Here is a 12,392-nt window from a genome sequence, read left to right as displayed (position 1 = left end):
TTAGTGCTGGGAACTGCGTCATGATTTTATGGTTCTCGATCTGATATTACAAATTCTCCCTTAAGAGGATTTGACTACAAGAGAGTTCCCCTTCGTGGTTGTTCAACCCAAATTAAGGAGGCTCCATAGGGATCTTGATGGCGCGAACATAGCTGGAGCTTTAAATGTGTCAACAAGCAAAACAAACAGCAGCTCGCACGATAGTTAACTAAAAAGGTGTATTGAAACGGTATATAGCGATGCATTTTTTTTATATAATATCCATAGGCCTTCTGCGCCTGTACCAGAGGAAAGATTACGAAAAGAAGACAAATTCGAAAGTTTACGCGTGCTCAGATATCGAACTTGGCGAAGTGCTATTTTATGTCGTAAATTTTCAGAGTAAGAAAAAGGGGATCTTTCGAGTGAGATTTGTCGCCTTGTTGGCTTAGTTCAAGCCATGCACAATTTCTAACGTTTTTGCACTGGAATGAGAACAGTATTTGGCAATATAATTTCACCTAACAATACACTCCTACATAACGAAAACCGGCTGGATGTTTTAAAAAAAACGATGATATAATACAAAAGTACAAATGGAAGGTTACTACTCTAAAAATTTTCATTAACTTCAATCCGTCGTCAATGAATTCACCGCGTGCTTTAAATACAATTTGAGCGAAAGAGCACTGGTGTACAGTTGAAGGTCTCGAATGAAAAAAGTTTTTGTAAGGTTTTCCTTTTCCCACTCTTATTGTAACTTGTCGTAAGCGTAAGCTAATAAGAGTTCGGTCTTTCACCCCTCTCAAGAAGGGGAAGGAAAAACTGGGGAGAAGGGGGGAGGAAAGACCGTGGGCTCATTTCCTGAATAGCGGCTTGTTATGGAGCCTAGACTTCTCTTGCTCCATACGCAGTTTTCGGTTAAACAGTGAAATATTTACATTATTTCGGGGGCTTTCTATTTACCTTTTGTAGCTACGAGTTTTTTCTTACCGCTCACTTTTAAAGAATCAAAGGCTTCTTAGAGCAACCTCATGGTATGAACTTTTGGCGCCCTTCATGTAACCTGCGATCTGGCTTTCTTTGGAAAGATTTTTTGAACGTGGCAATACGTGCTGGCACAACTATTGTGTTTGTTGTAAGCGTTTTGATGGAGAAAAACTGTCTTAAATTGCAAATGTGTGAAGAATTAGTTGAAATACCGGCGGCTACAAGATAAAATCAACGAAGTTTCACGCTTACCAATTTGCAGTAAGCTTAAGCTCACTTCATATTCGCGGTGTTTGGGTCTTCACACACGAATCGTTCATGTTATCGTCACTTTTAGGACTCAGACGCCCATTTCTCTGCAGTCGAATATTCTGTAAAATATTTCCTTTCCATGTTTGGCTCCACAAAGGTATGTTTTGATCAAGTTTGGAATGAAAAAAAAAACAATCACGCTTCAAAGGACAGGACGCCAAAATGAATCTGTCCAAGTAGTTCGGCATATTCTCGCCTTTGTGCCACCCTCAGAATATACGTACACCTTGACTTTGAACCGGGAAACTTGTCATGTAGGGGGAGAAAAAGTGTTTAATCCAGGGTTAATGCATAAATTAATGTCTAACAAATCGAGTGAGTGATTTTTAATTGAGTTTCGGTCCCAAACCCTAAATCTCATAGCATGACTTACGTCATACAGTAAGGTAAAAACCATGAGGTAAAAACCAGCGATATTAAAGACTGACGTTTCGACGGCTTCATGCCATCATTCTCAAATTCAAATAAATACATTTTGTGAGTTCATTATATAGAAAAAGTACGTGTGAAGGTCTCAATGCATGTGATTAAGAAATAAAAACGATGAATAAAAGATAAAATAGGTGAATAAAATACAAGCGTGGTGCGCTTGAACTGTCAGATAAAAAGTTTTGCTTTGATGGAGTCAGATTGAGTGTTAAGTGTTGGTTTTGTCTTTGATGAACAGCATTTCATAGATTAAATAATCCAGCTTCCGACCGCATTTCTTGAGGATTGTAAATTGGTCTTGGTCTTTCCAAGGATATTGGCTTTAATTTCGTTTCATCGTTGATGGACGCCACACTTAATAAACGTACATAGTCAGATCTGTCCATGACAACAGCACCTGACCCTTTGTCCGGTTTCGAGATTATGATAATATATAGATTTAGCCAAGCCAAAAAGCGGAGCTCCCAAGTTCGTAATATTAATGATAACATAAAAGATGTGCTTTTGCCAAGACTCGCCTAAGACACCCCTCCCTTCGTTTTGACGCTAAGCGCGCGTGGGAGCCCCGCTATCATCCCGTTTCTTCAGTCGGTTGATGGATCTTTGGAAAGACCAAGTACAAGGGGTAGACCATCCCAACATTATCACCCTCTACTAGGAAAAGAGAAACATCTGGAGTCCGTGGTTCGGAAAATTCTTCCTAAACACATCGCTGATTCTGTTTGCCAGAAAGGCTCGAGATTGGCACACCTCTATGGTCTGCCCAAGACGCATAAACAACGATTGGCGTTAGGACCAATTTTGTCTTCCACGAACACATGTAATTATGCTCTTGCGAAATGGCTCGACGGGAAACTAAACCCGCTTTCGGTTAACAAATATAAAATAACTGATGTTTTCCAGTTTGCCGATGAGATCAAGGAGATGCGTTTTAGTGAGTGTGATATTTAATATCATATGACGCCTCTCTTCACGAATGTGCCCCTCGAAGACACAATAAGGATCCTTGCTAACAAAGCTTACACTAAGAACTGGTTCAATGTGACATACAACCTGAACATGAGCCGAGATGATCTCATTGCCCTTCAAAGAGCGGCTACAAAACACCAACTTTTCCAGTCTAATGGTAGCCTCTAAGAACAAATAGATGGTGTAGCAATGGAATCACCACTAGGACCGCTCACGGCAAATACATTCATGTGTTCCATTGAGGAGAAGCTTGAAAGGGAGAAGAAACTACCCTATTTCTATAGAAGGTACGTGGATGACACCTTAGCCGTGGTGCAGGACATTCCAACCGCTAGTGCTTTTCTTGCAACGCTGAATAAAGCACACCCTGCATTCAACTTTACCATGGATGGGTAGTCAAGTTAGAGTGCTTAAGTTTATTTACGTTATTCAAACGCCTATCTTCAAAATATTCTTCATTAAATACAAACTATTTACACCATCAGAATTAGAGAATATCTGTCATATATTTATCATATGTGTAAAAAAATAATAAAATGACAGTTTAACAGTTTAATGATATATTACAATATTACAATATTACAAAAAAAAAATGCACTGCCCGCAGTTAGCAAAGGCTAGTCGAGGAAGCAGTTTTTAATACGTATATTATAAAATAAAAAGATTTACAGAGCAAGAGATTCAAAATTCTAGACAAATTACAACTACATTAAGACATTTATGATACGGCAAGAAAACAGTCCCCGTTTTCTTTGTGAACGCTGATTAGTAAAACGCTGACTACTAAAACGCGGACTAGTAAAACGCGGACTAGTAAAACGCTGACTAGTAAAAGACGCGGACTTACCAACAATAACAGCAAAAAAAAAACAATTTCATACGAAGGCGATCACAAGACTTAATGGCGAGCCAATTCAGTGAGTGACAATCCCTGTTTGACCTTTAAGCTACAAATGGGTTTGACATGCGCCAGATACAAACGATTTTATAAGTTTAGGCTAACAAAGAAAGAATTTTATTCAGCAGCAGTTCAAAATCTTAAAATACACTTTCGTCGTAGATTTCACAGCAGAAACGCAGGAATTCGATGAATAAAAGTCGCATTAAATCTCCTTGTATCTAGGTAGAAAGAGTCTCATTGACTTCAGCTTTTCGGTGGAAGAAACATCGATTTACACACGCCATTACAGAAAACAAACAAGCAGACTGACAACTCCAAAACACATACTTGCATTCACTTACAATTTGACTTTCCGTGACATTTTAAAACGGAACAGAGGTAAATCTTCGAAGATTAATCGTTGTTGTAAATAAAAAATACTTTCCGTAAAATGTTTGAAAATTTGTTCGGAAGCCTTTTAACTACCTTTACAAATAAAAATGTTTCGGCGAAAGCTTTCTCTTTAATTTGAATAACATTTGTTTTCTTTATAACTCACTCCCTATCAAGTTGTTAAGTTCAAGGAGGATATTCCCGTAATTAAAATCGTAGTTGTAACCCTAAATCATTCAGGTTCTTTAAATAAAAGAGAAACCTTTGGCCGAAACATTTTTATTTGTACAGGTAGTTAAAAGGCTTTCGAACAAATTTTCAAACATTTTTTTGAAAAGTAACTGTCACGATGTGACACCTGTCAATTAAAGAGGAAAGAAGCATATGCTTTCGTAGAAACAGCAGTACTGGTGTGACAAATACACACAAGTTAATTGATCATGCGACGATTTTCTCGTAAAGAGCAAAACAGAGATCTTTCGGAAAGTATTTTTTATTTCCAACAACGATTAATCTTCGAAGATTTACCTCTGCTCCGTTTTAAAATGTCACAGAAAGTCAAATTATAGGTGAATGCAAATGGCTGTTTTGGAGTTGTCAGTCTGCTTGTTTGTTTTCTGTAATGGCGTGTGTAAATCGGTGTTTCTTCCACCAAAACGCTGAAGTCAATGAGACTCTTTCTACCTAGACACAAGGAGATTTAATGCGACTTTTATTCATCGAATTCCTGCGTTTCTGCCGTGAAATTTACGACGAAATAAACAATTTTTAATATAAGAGAAAAATCGAGTTTCCAGATGAGAAATTTACGACGATAGTGTATTTTAAGATTTTGAACTGCTGCTGAATAAAATTCTTTCTTTGTTAGCCTAAACTTATAAAATCGTTTGCATCTGGCGCATGTCAAACCCATTTGTAGCTTAAAGGTCAAACAGGGATTGTCACTCACTGAATTGGCTCGCCATTAAGTCTTGTGATCGCCTTCGTATGAAATTGTTTTTTGTTATTGTTGTTGTTGTTGTTGTTGTTGTTGTTGTTGTTAAGTCCGCGTTTTAGTAGTCAGCGTTTTACTTGTCCGCGTTTTACTAGTCCGCGTTTTACTAGTCAGCGTTTTAGTAGTCTGCGTTTTACTAGTCCGCGTTTTACTAGTCAGCGTTTTAGTAGTCTGCGTTTTACTAGTCCGCGTATTACTAGTCTGCGTTTTACTAGTCCGCGTTTTACTAGTCGGCGTCTTACTAGTCCGCGCTTTACTACTCTGCGTTTTACTAGTCCGCCTTTTACTAGTCCGCGCTTTACTAGTCCTCGTTTTACTAGTCCAGTCCAGTCCAGTCCAGTCCAGTCCAGTCCTCGAAATACCATATCATGACGAGCTTTGCCCACCGAAAAAATTTATGCAAATTAGGCTAAGCCGGATTTGAGTTCCGCCTGGCAATTATTAACTGTAAGAGAAGATCTCAGTTCGCGCCCACAGCACGTTCAAGGTGTTGCGGATGAAGTTTCTGTAATTACTTTTTGGCACTTTTCGGCGTCAAAATTGCATAGTTTGGGTAACCCAAAACCCTTAAGCTGACCTTTCTTGTCATAACACGAATGTTTTCCAGAAAGGGACACGCGGTAATGTCGGTGTCTCTCGTGTGCAGGCATTTTCCCAGGTAAAACCCTCGCGTGGAATCAACTCATGTTTAATTTAACGCTCCTTTTATGCGCACAATGTAAGCCAAAGCAATTTTATAGTTAAACGTAAAGATCAGAATATTTTCTTCTAAGGATGATAAATGATCGACGCTGAACTATATTATACGCTGAAGAAAATGCAAAACAGCATAACATGTAAAAGAGGAAATTTGGAAAAATACGAAGTTACGGAAACCATGAAAATCTTCGATTTTTAAGAAAGGAAATTTTTATAATTCCAAGCTAAGCAAGCTTTTCTAGTGTTTCATTCTTTAAGGCTTTGTGTAGAGCGGGGCCTTTGATTTATAATCCGTAAAACTTAGTGACAAGTCGAAAGGGCTCGCTCTTGGTTATGATACCAAAGAGTAGAGGGACACCACGGTGATCTTCCAGGTGTTTGATCATCGTCGCCGCTCGTGGTGTACTTCGCTACTTAGGTGAGCGAGATCGACGTTCTTCCTCTCTTTAATTCTGACAGCTGTGTGAAAGGCCTGATCCTTACAATGAAAATCGGTCGATTGTGCTTTTTCAGTGGCGGCTTTAACGCTCGTCCATATTCAGCGCTTATCCTAAACATGCATGGCATCTCTAGCTATCTACAAGACACGCTGCGATGTATTATTCGTCCATGTTCAGCACAACAACTGCGCTAGTGAGATAGAGAATCGAAAGATCACATTGTTGCGCTCGAGGCAGAGTGCGCTAAGTTTGCCAAGTTCTACAATGGACAACAGATCGTACGGCCTCCCGCAAGAATAAGGACAAGGTCTACCAGTTACAAGCAATGGATAAGTGGAATTGTAAAAAGTTTTAATTCGTCCGTGCATCGAAAGGCCGATGGTATGTAATTTTGCTCTTTTCCGTTCTCCACACACTCGAATAGCTGTTAAAATTAAATTTAATTGCGGGTTGTGCAGTCAAAATGTAACGTCGCCCAACATGGTTTTAGTTAAACCAGTGTCTTCTGAGGCGCTTCCACCAAAATAATTTAGAAGGGAACAACAGCGCTAACCGATTTAATATCTTCTCAAGAACATGTCAAAGTCTATTAAAACGCAGAAATTAAAAATAGTAAGAATTGGTGGTTCACGTTAAAAATCATTAAAGAACAGTTCTCAGTTTGGCTCGATAGTGCTGTCACTTTGCACTAGTTGTTCATAGTGACTTACTCATTACTTTCAGTATTTGTTCGAGCTTTTCTTCGACGAAATAGGGGACATACAAGAAATCGTAGTTCACCTCTAAAACAAAAATAATAAGCTCTTCTCCCAATTGGACACCAGATATGACTGCGTAGTAATAATTGCGTTGTACGCGAAGTTGCAGTGTAAGAAAAATGAGTGAGGAAAATAATTCTAAGTGCTGTACAGCGCGGTTTTTAACATAGATTACCTAGCTAAATGACCTGCTTGTCTTAGATATTTATGATAATATAGGAAGGTCCCCAAGGAATACTAATAACCCGGCGTGTAATTTTGTGATTGACAAAACCTGATAACTCAGGTTTATGTTTGAAAGGGCAAATCATTTAGTACATTTCACTCCAGAAGTAAATAATCTCTTAACTTTCGTAATTATTATTTTGGTTTCAGGCAAATGGTGTCGAGTTGAAAGATACTAAGTTCCTGAAACATACATCCAAGCTTTGTTAGCAGGCATGCCGAATGCTTTTATAAACGTGCGAGGGTAAAAATACATTTGCGGCCCCCTGTATGGAGAGAAAAATCCAAAGTTTTTTATTACAGGGATGGTAGAGTGAATGATGTTATTTCTGGCCTGAGTCATCAAAGTTCTGTACCATTAGAGTTAAGAAAAGCTATCGGGGGAATATGGAGGTTGCTGCAAGTATTAGCTGTTAAATTCTCAACAAGCTTTACAGGCGGCCAATTAAAGAGCATGGGGCAAGAAATCAAGCACGATTCTCACCCAGTAAACTAAAATGGTTGTTGGCAATTGAGATGGACGAGCAACCAGGGAATTTGAAGTAATCTGGTGGCCTGATCTTTTCTCAGGCACTAAAAATGGGAAACTGACCTTGCGATTTTATGTTCCTAAAGTGATACTTTGATTTCAATGATGTGTAGTACACAGTCTAGTTGACTTGTTCGTCATGTTTCCATAAATTTAGTAGCTGTTTCTTGGCAGTTTTTGTAAGTTTGTAAAATGTGTTTTGCATTTAGAGGAACAAACTTGTCTGTAGAAGGCTAAGATTAAACCCTGAATACAGCAAAATGACCCTGTAATATTAATGCAATTCATGTCCAGCTGGGCGCACAATACTCTGATGCCCTTCATTCTGTTGTAACCAAATTCAGAGGAAAAAAAAAACACCTGGAGAAACTCTTAGAGGGATAATATCTGTGGACTTTCACCATTTCTATGGTCATCAGGAATGACAGAATAAAGCAGTAACTGTTCACAAAGTCTTAATTCACTTAACTGAAAGAATAATGAGTTGGAGGGAACTATAGATCATTTTTTTCCAAGCATCTCTAATAATTCATGATGGAAATAATAATAACATTGATAACAATAATAATGATAATAATAATAATAACAGTGATAACAATAATAATGATAATAATAATAATAATAATAATGATAAAAATATTTACAATAGTTAGAGAAATAATGTTCATTATCCTGATGGTTATAATTCCTATGATTATTTCCATTAATCTAATCATTATTATGATCATTTATATTACTATTATGATTATTTCAATGTTTATCTATGAACAAAATAGTGTTATTGTTAGTCTAGCTGAATGAGTATCCAAGTGATTGAAACTGGGGCAAAAACAAATTAAGAAAAGACAGAAAAACCCCAAAAACTGTTCAGGACTGCAATTCTTGAGTTGGCTCATTGTGAAAGGTTTTGGGACTTCATTAAGCTAGTGCTGTCTGTAGTGGGCCCTGTGTCAAAGAGAGAAGAGTAGCAGCTGAATTAATAATAATAATACTAAGGACAATGATAGCATTGATTGACCAAAGTCACCCTATGACTAATAACAGATGATACGTGACAAACAGCATAAGCAACACACTTTTCAAAACAAAAAGAGCAAGCTAAAACTGCCATCAAATAAAAATAACTGTCCATAAAAGACTGACAGCATAGAGCTGAAAAAAAAAATAGGGACTGGTTCTGCCATCAGATAACAACAGTCCATAGACTGACCACCCAAGAGAAACAGAACAGATCGGTGGTTCTGCCATCAGATAACAACAGCCCATAATGGACTGACTACCCAAGAGAAACAGATCCACCTGTTAGTTCTGCCATCAGATAACAACAGTCCATGGACTAACTACCCAAGAGAAACAGAACTAGGCAGGTGGTTTTGAATCAGAAAACAACTATTTAAGACCTCTGTACAATGTGTCTTAGAAAATCTTCTCCATTCTAAGAATCTATTGAAGAGACAAACTATCAGAAACACTTGAATTTCTATTTGGGGGGAGGGGGGAGGAATTAAATGAAAATCTACTTGCCTCAGCATGCCATCCTCACTGAGCAGCCTATTTCAATTTGAAAATGATGATCACAATCATAAAGATAATGATAATGATAACAATAACAAATCATTATTATTATCATTTATATTACTATTATGATTATTTCAATGTTTATCTATGAACAAAATGGTGTTATTGTTAGTCTAGCTGAATGAGTATCCAAGTAATTGAAACTGAGACAAAATAATCTCAAGAAAAGCCAGGAAAACCCCAAAAACTGTTCAGGACTGCAATTCTTGAGTTGGCTCATTGTGAAAGGTTTTGGGACTTCATTAAGCTAGTGCTGTATGTAGTGGGCCCTGTGGCAAAGAGAGAAGAGTAGCAGCTGAATTAACAATTATAATAATAATGAAGACAATAATAGCATTGATTGACCAAAGTGCCTCCGACTAATAACAGATGATACGTGACAAACAGCATAAGCAACACATTTTTCAAAACAAAAAGAGCAAGCTAAAACTGCCATCAGATAAAAATAACTGTCCATAAAAGACTGACAGCATAGAGCTGAAAAAAATAGGGACTGGTTCTGCCATCAGATAACAACAGTCCATAGACTGACTACCCAAGAGAAACAGAACAGATTGGTGGTTCTGCCATCAGATAACAACAACCCATAATGGACTGACTACCCAAGAGAAACAGATCCACCTGTTAGTTCTGCCATCAGATAACAACAGTCCATGGACTAACTACCCAAGAGAAACAGAACTAGGCAGGTGATTTTGAATCAGAAAACAACTACTTAAGACAAGCCCTCTGAACAATGTGTCTTAGAAAATCTTCTGCATTCTAACAATCTATTGAAGAGAAAAACTATCAGAAACACTTGAATTTCTACTTGGGAGGAGGGGGGGTAAATAAATGAAAATCTACTTGCCTCAGCATGCCATCCTCATTGAGCAGCCTATTTCGTTTTGAAAATGATTCAATCACAATCATAAAGATAATGATAACAATAACAAAATCATTAATAATAATGATAATTATAATAATCATAACAATAACTACAATGACAAAGTCCGTGTTAGTCTGGCCTCTACCTTGCAGAAAATACAGCCCACCAACTGAAGCTGAATTCTTTAAAGGCATTTTATTGCAATTGGTCATTGAGGCACTCAAGCCACCTCACCACGACAAGGTACGAACATTGAGGTGGAAAAAAGGGTCTGTAAAATTGACTCCATGCGGATTCGAGATGAGAAATCTGCGTTCGAAGCTTCTTCAGTTCCACTCCAAGGGAATTTACTCTAGCTGATCTTTCGGTAAGTTAGGAAGCGAGCTCTTCGGAGTCGTGACTGAGTTTGGCGCCAAAAGAGAAATTTTTCGCGCCTTCGGGCTCAAAGTCTAGCGTGGCGGAGTTCACCAGATTTACGATAGTCATAAATCCCGCAGATTTAATAAGTTCGTCGGGGATTGTTTATTACGATGAAGATAGACCAGTTATTAGCCCGAACGTGAACACAACGTGAACGAGGTCGGGAATCCTGGCTAACCCCACTACTTCGAACGATGAGTTGGCCGGCTGAAGTTCCCGTGTCGCCACCCTTTGGATTTCGTCGGGAAATATCTTAAATACATCGCATATGAAATATTTACGCAAATGAACGTCACATACCTCTTTCAAAAGTAGATACCAATGCTTGCAAGGGTCAAGTGTGGCACTTGTAATCCTGCAAAGACTCTGCGTGGTTAAGTTAGCCGGTGGAAACCCGCACGTCGAAAATCCGACTGCCTCTATGACTTCATTTCGAATGGTTTCGAAATCGAAAACATGATGCTTTTCGACATTTCGACATGAAAAATCTCGTCGAGGTTTAATATTATAATATTGGTAAGAATTTAACCAGGATACGAGGCCAAGTCGTGCGACCGCCACAGGTTTTGTACCAAAACAATAACATCGTGTACTACGATCGCAAAGCGTGAACACTGATCGATCCACCAAGTGACGCAATACAGGAAATTCGATACGGTTGTTATTCAGGTCGTACGGCACATGAAAATTGCGATATCTTTTGTTACTGTTTTATGGCAAACCAAGCGAAAGAATCATACCTAAATAATCGAAAGAGAGGCTTTTCGAATACGGCACCTCGCCGGTATTGCCCCTTCTGTGAAAAGGAAGGATCTTTGAAAGACTACGTGATTAAAAATGTCGTTATAAGGAAACAGGCAGAAACAGAGAAAACGCAGTATTTTATGACCATTACGCGCACAACAAACTTCATTTCATTTCATTATTTTGATTTTCATCGCCAACAGATGACCCCGCGTTAACTCGCACGCAATCGCGTATCTCTCGTGGATTCGTGGACGCTAATCTGTTTAATGACATTGTGGTGTAATTAATGTGATGACATCCACCCAACGCCTTCTTCCCCAAACCTCGGCATCAGTTTACGATGCCTGCTGAGAATTTTTTTCTTGAGCAAAGCTCGTCATGCCTTGGTGTCGGCGTCGAATTCGTCGTCCATCTCCTCCTCGTCCGCTAGTTCTGCTGTTTCTTCCGAGTAGATTGCTTCATCTCCAGTGCCGTCTAGAGTGTTAGAAATTCTGCAGGTGTAGATCTCGCGAAAGTGTTTTAAGAATTTCGAAACAGACCAACCAGAATTGCCCATTCCAACGATTGGTAAACAAACTCGTCACATATTACGGTGTTGAAATCTGCGACAAGTAACAAGAAAACTTACCTTGGCTTCCCTGCCCTGTAAACTAGTCAAGTAATCTCTCATCCAGTCGCGGATCGCGGATATTTCGGAGTGTAACGGCCCATCGTTGTGCGTTTCGCTGACATCTTGAGCTCTCCATTAAAGAGGTTCTCTTGATCTTTAGGGTCTCGGCTTATAGCTGAGTTCGGCTCATAGACGAATACATACTTTAAGACGGAAATGCGGCAGATTTACGAGGTTCGACCATCAATTTCGCCATCAAAGCAAAATAACATTACAGAAATATTCCTTTTTAGCCCGTTATTGCTGTCAGTTTCACTTAACACCTCGGGAAAGTCTATTTACTTTTCGAAAAGCCTAAGTATGCGTTGTAAATTTCTGCTCCAAGTATGTACACGCTCAGTTCCAACTCAGCTTCACTATGACAACACTTCGTTTCATCACCTTCAAACAATACTAATTGCTTCAATTGTATCTTCATTGTCTCTGAACGGACGCAAAGCGAAATTTTACAACTCCCTTTAGGGAATTTGTCAATTCAGATCTTAAGAGACCGAAGCTGGCGGTGAGCTTTT

At 38.7% G+C, this 12,392-nt stretch overlaps 2 protein-coding genes and 2 long non-coding RNA genes across 5 annotated transcripts in view; 2 read left to right on the top strand and 2 right to left on the bottom strand.

The window, feature by feature from the left end:
- The window catches only part of LOC148740890 (uncharacterized), a 244,651-nt gene that overhangs the window by 122,398 nt on the left and 109,861 nt on the right, over nucleotides 1-12,392 (top strand). The gene's annotated exons all lie outside the window — the stretch shown is intronic.
- LOC148740900 (fibroblast growth factor receptor 4-like) overlaps nucleotides 1-12,392 on the bottom strand; it is a 78,358-nt gene that overhangs the window by 52,396 nt on the left and 13,570 nt on the right. The window lies entirely within an intron of this gene.
- On the top strand, nucleotides 5,940-7,858 carry LOC148740903 (uncharacterized). Its single transcript, XR_015999249.1, has 2 exons — nucleotides 5,940-6,466; nucleotides 7,219-7,858. It is a non-coding gene; the product is annotated as an uncharacterized LOC148740903 (long non-coding RNA).
- On the bottom strand, nucleotides 6,507-10,014 carry LOC148740902 (uncharacterized). Its single transcript, XR_015999250.1, has 2 exons — nucleotides 9,122-10,014; nucleotides 6,507-8,542 (listed from the first exon to the last, which is right to left on the bottom strand). It is a non-coding gene; the product is annotated as an uncharacterized LOC148740902 (long non-coding RNA).

The sequence above is a fragment of the Stylophora pistillata genome, chromosome 1 (genome assembly GCF_964205215.1).
Source record: "Stylophora pistillata chromosome 1, jaStyPist1.2, whole genome shotgun sequence".
Classification (NCBI taxonomy): Eukaryota; Metazoa; Cnidaria; class Anthozoa; order Scleractinia; family Pocilloporidae; genus Stylophora; species Stylophora pistillata.
The sequence above is the reverse complement of the archived record's forward strand: the minus strand, read 5'-3'. Positions and strand labels throughout refer to the sequence as shown.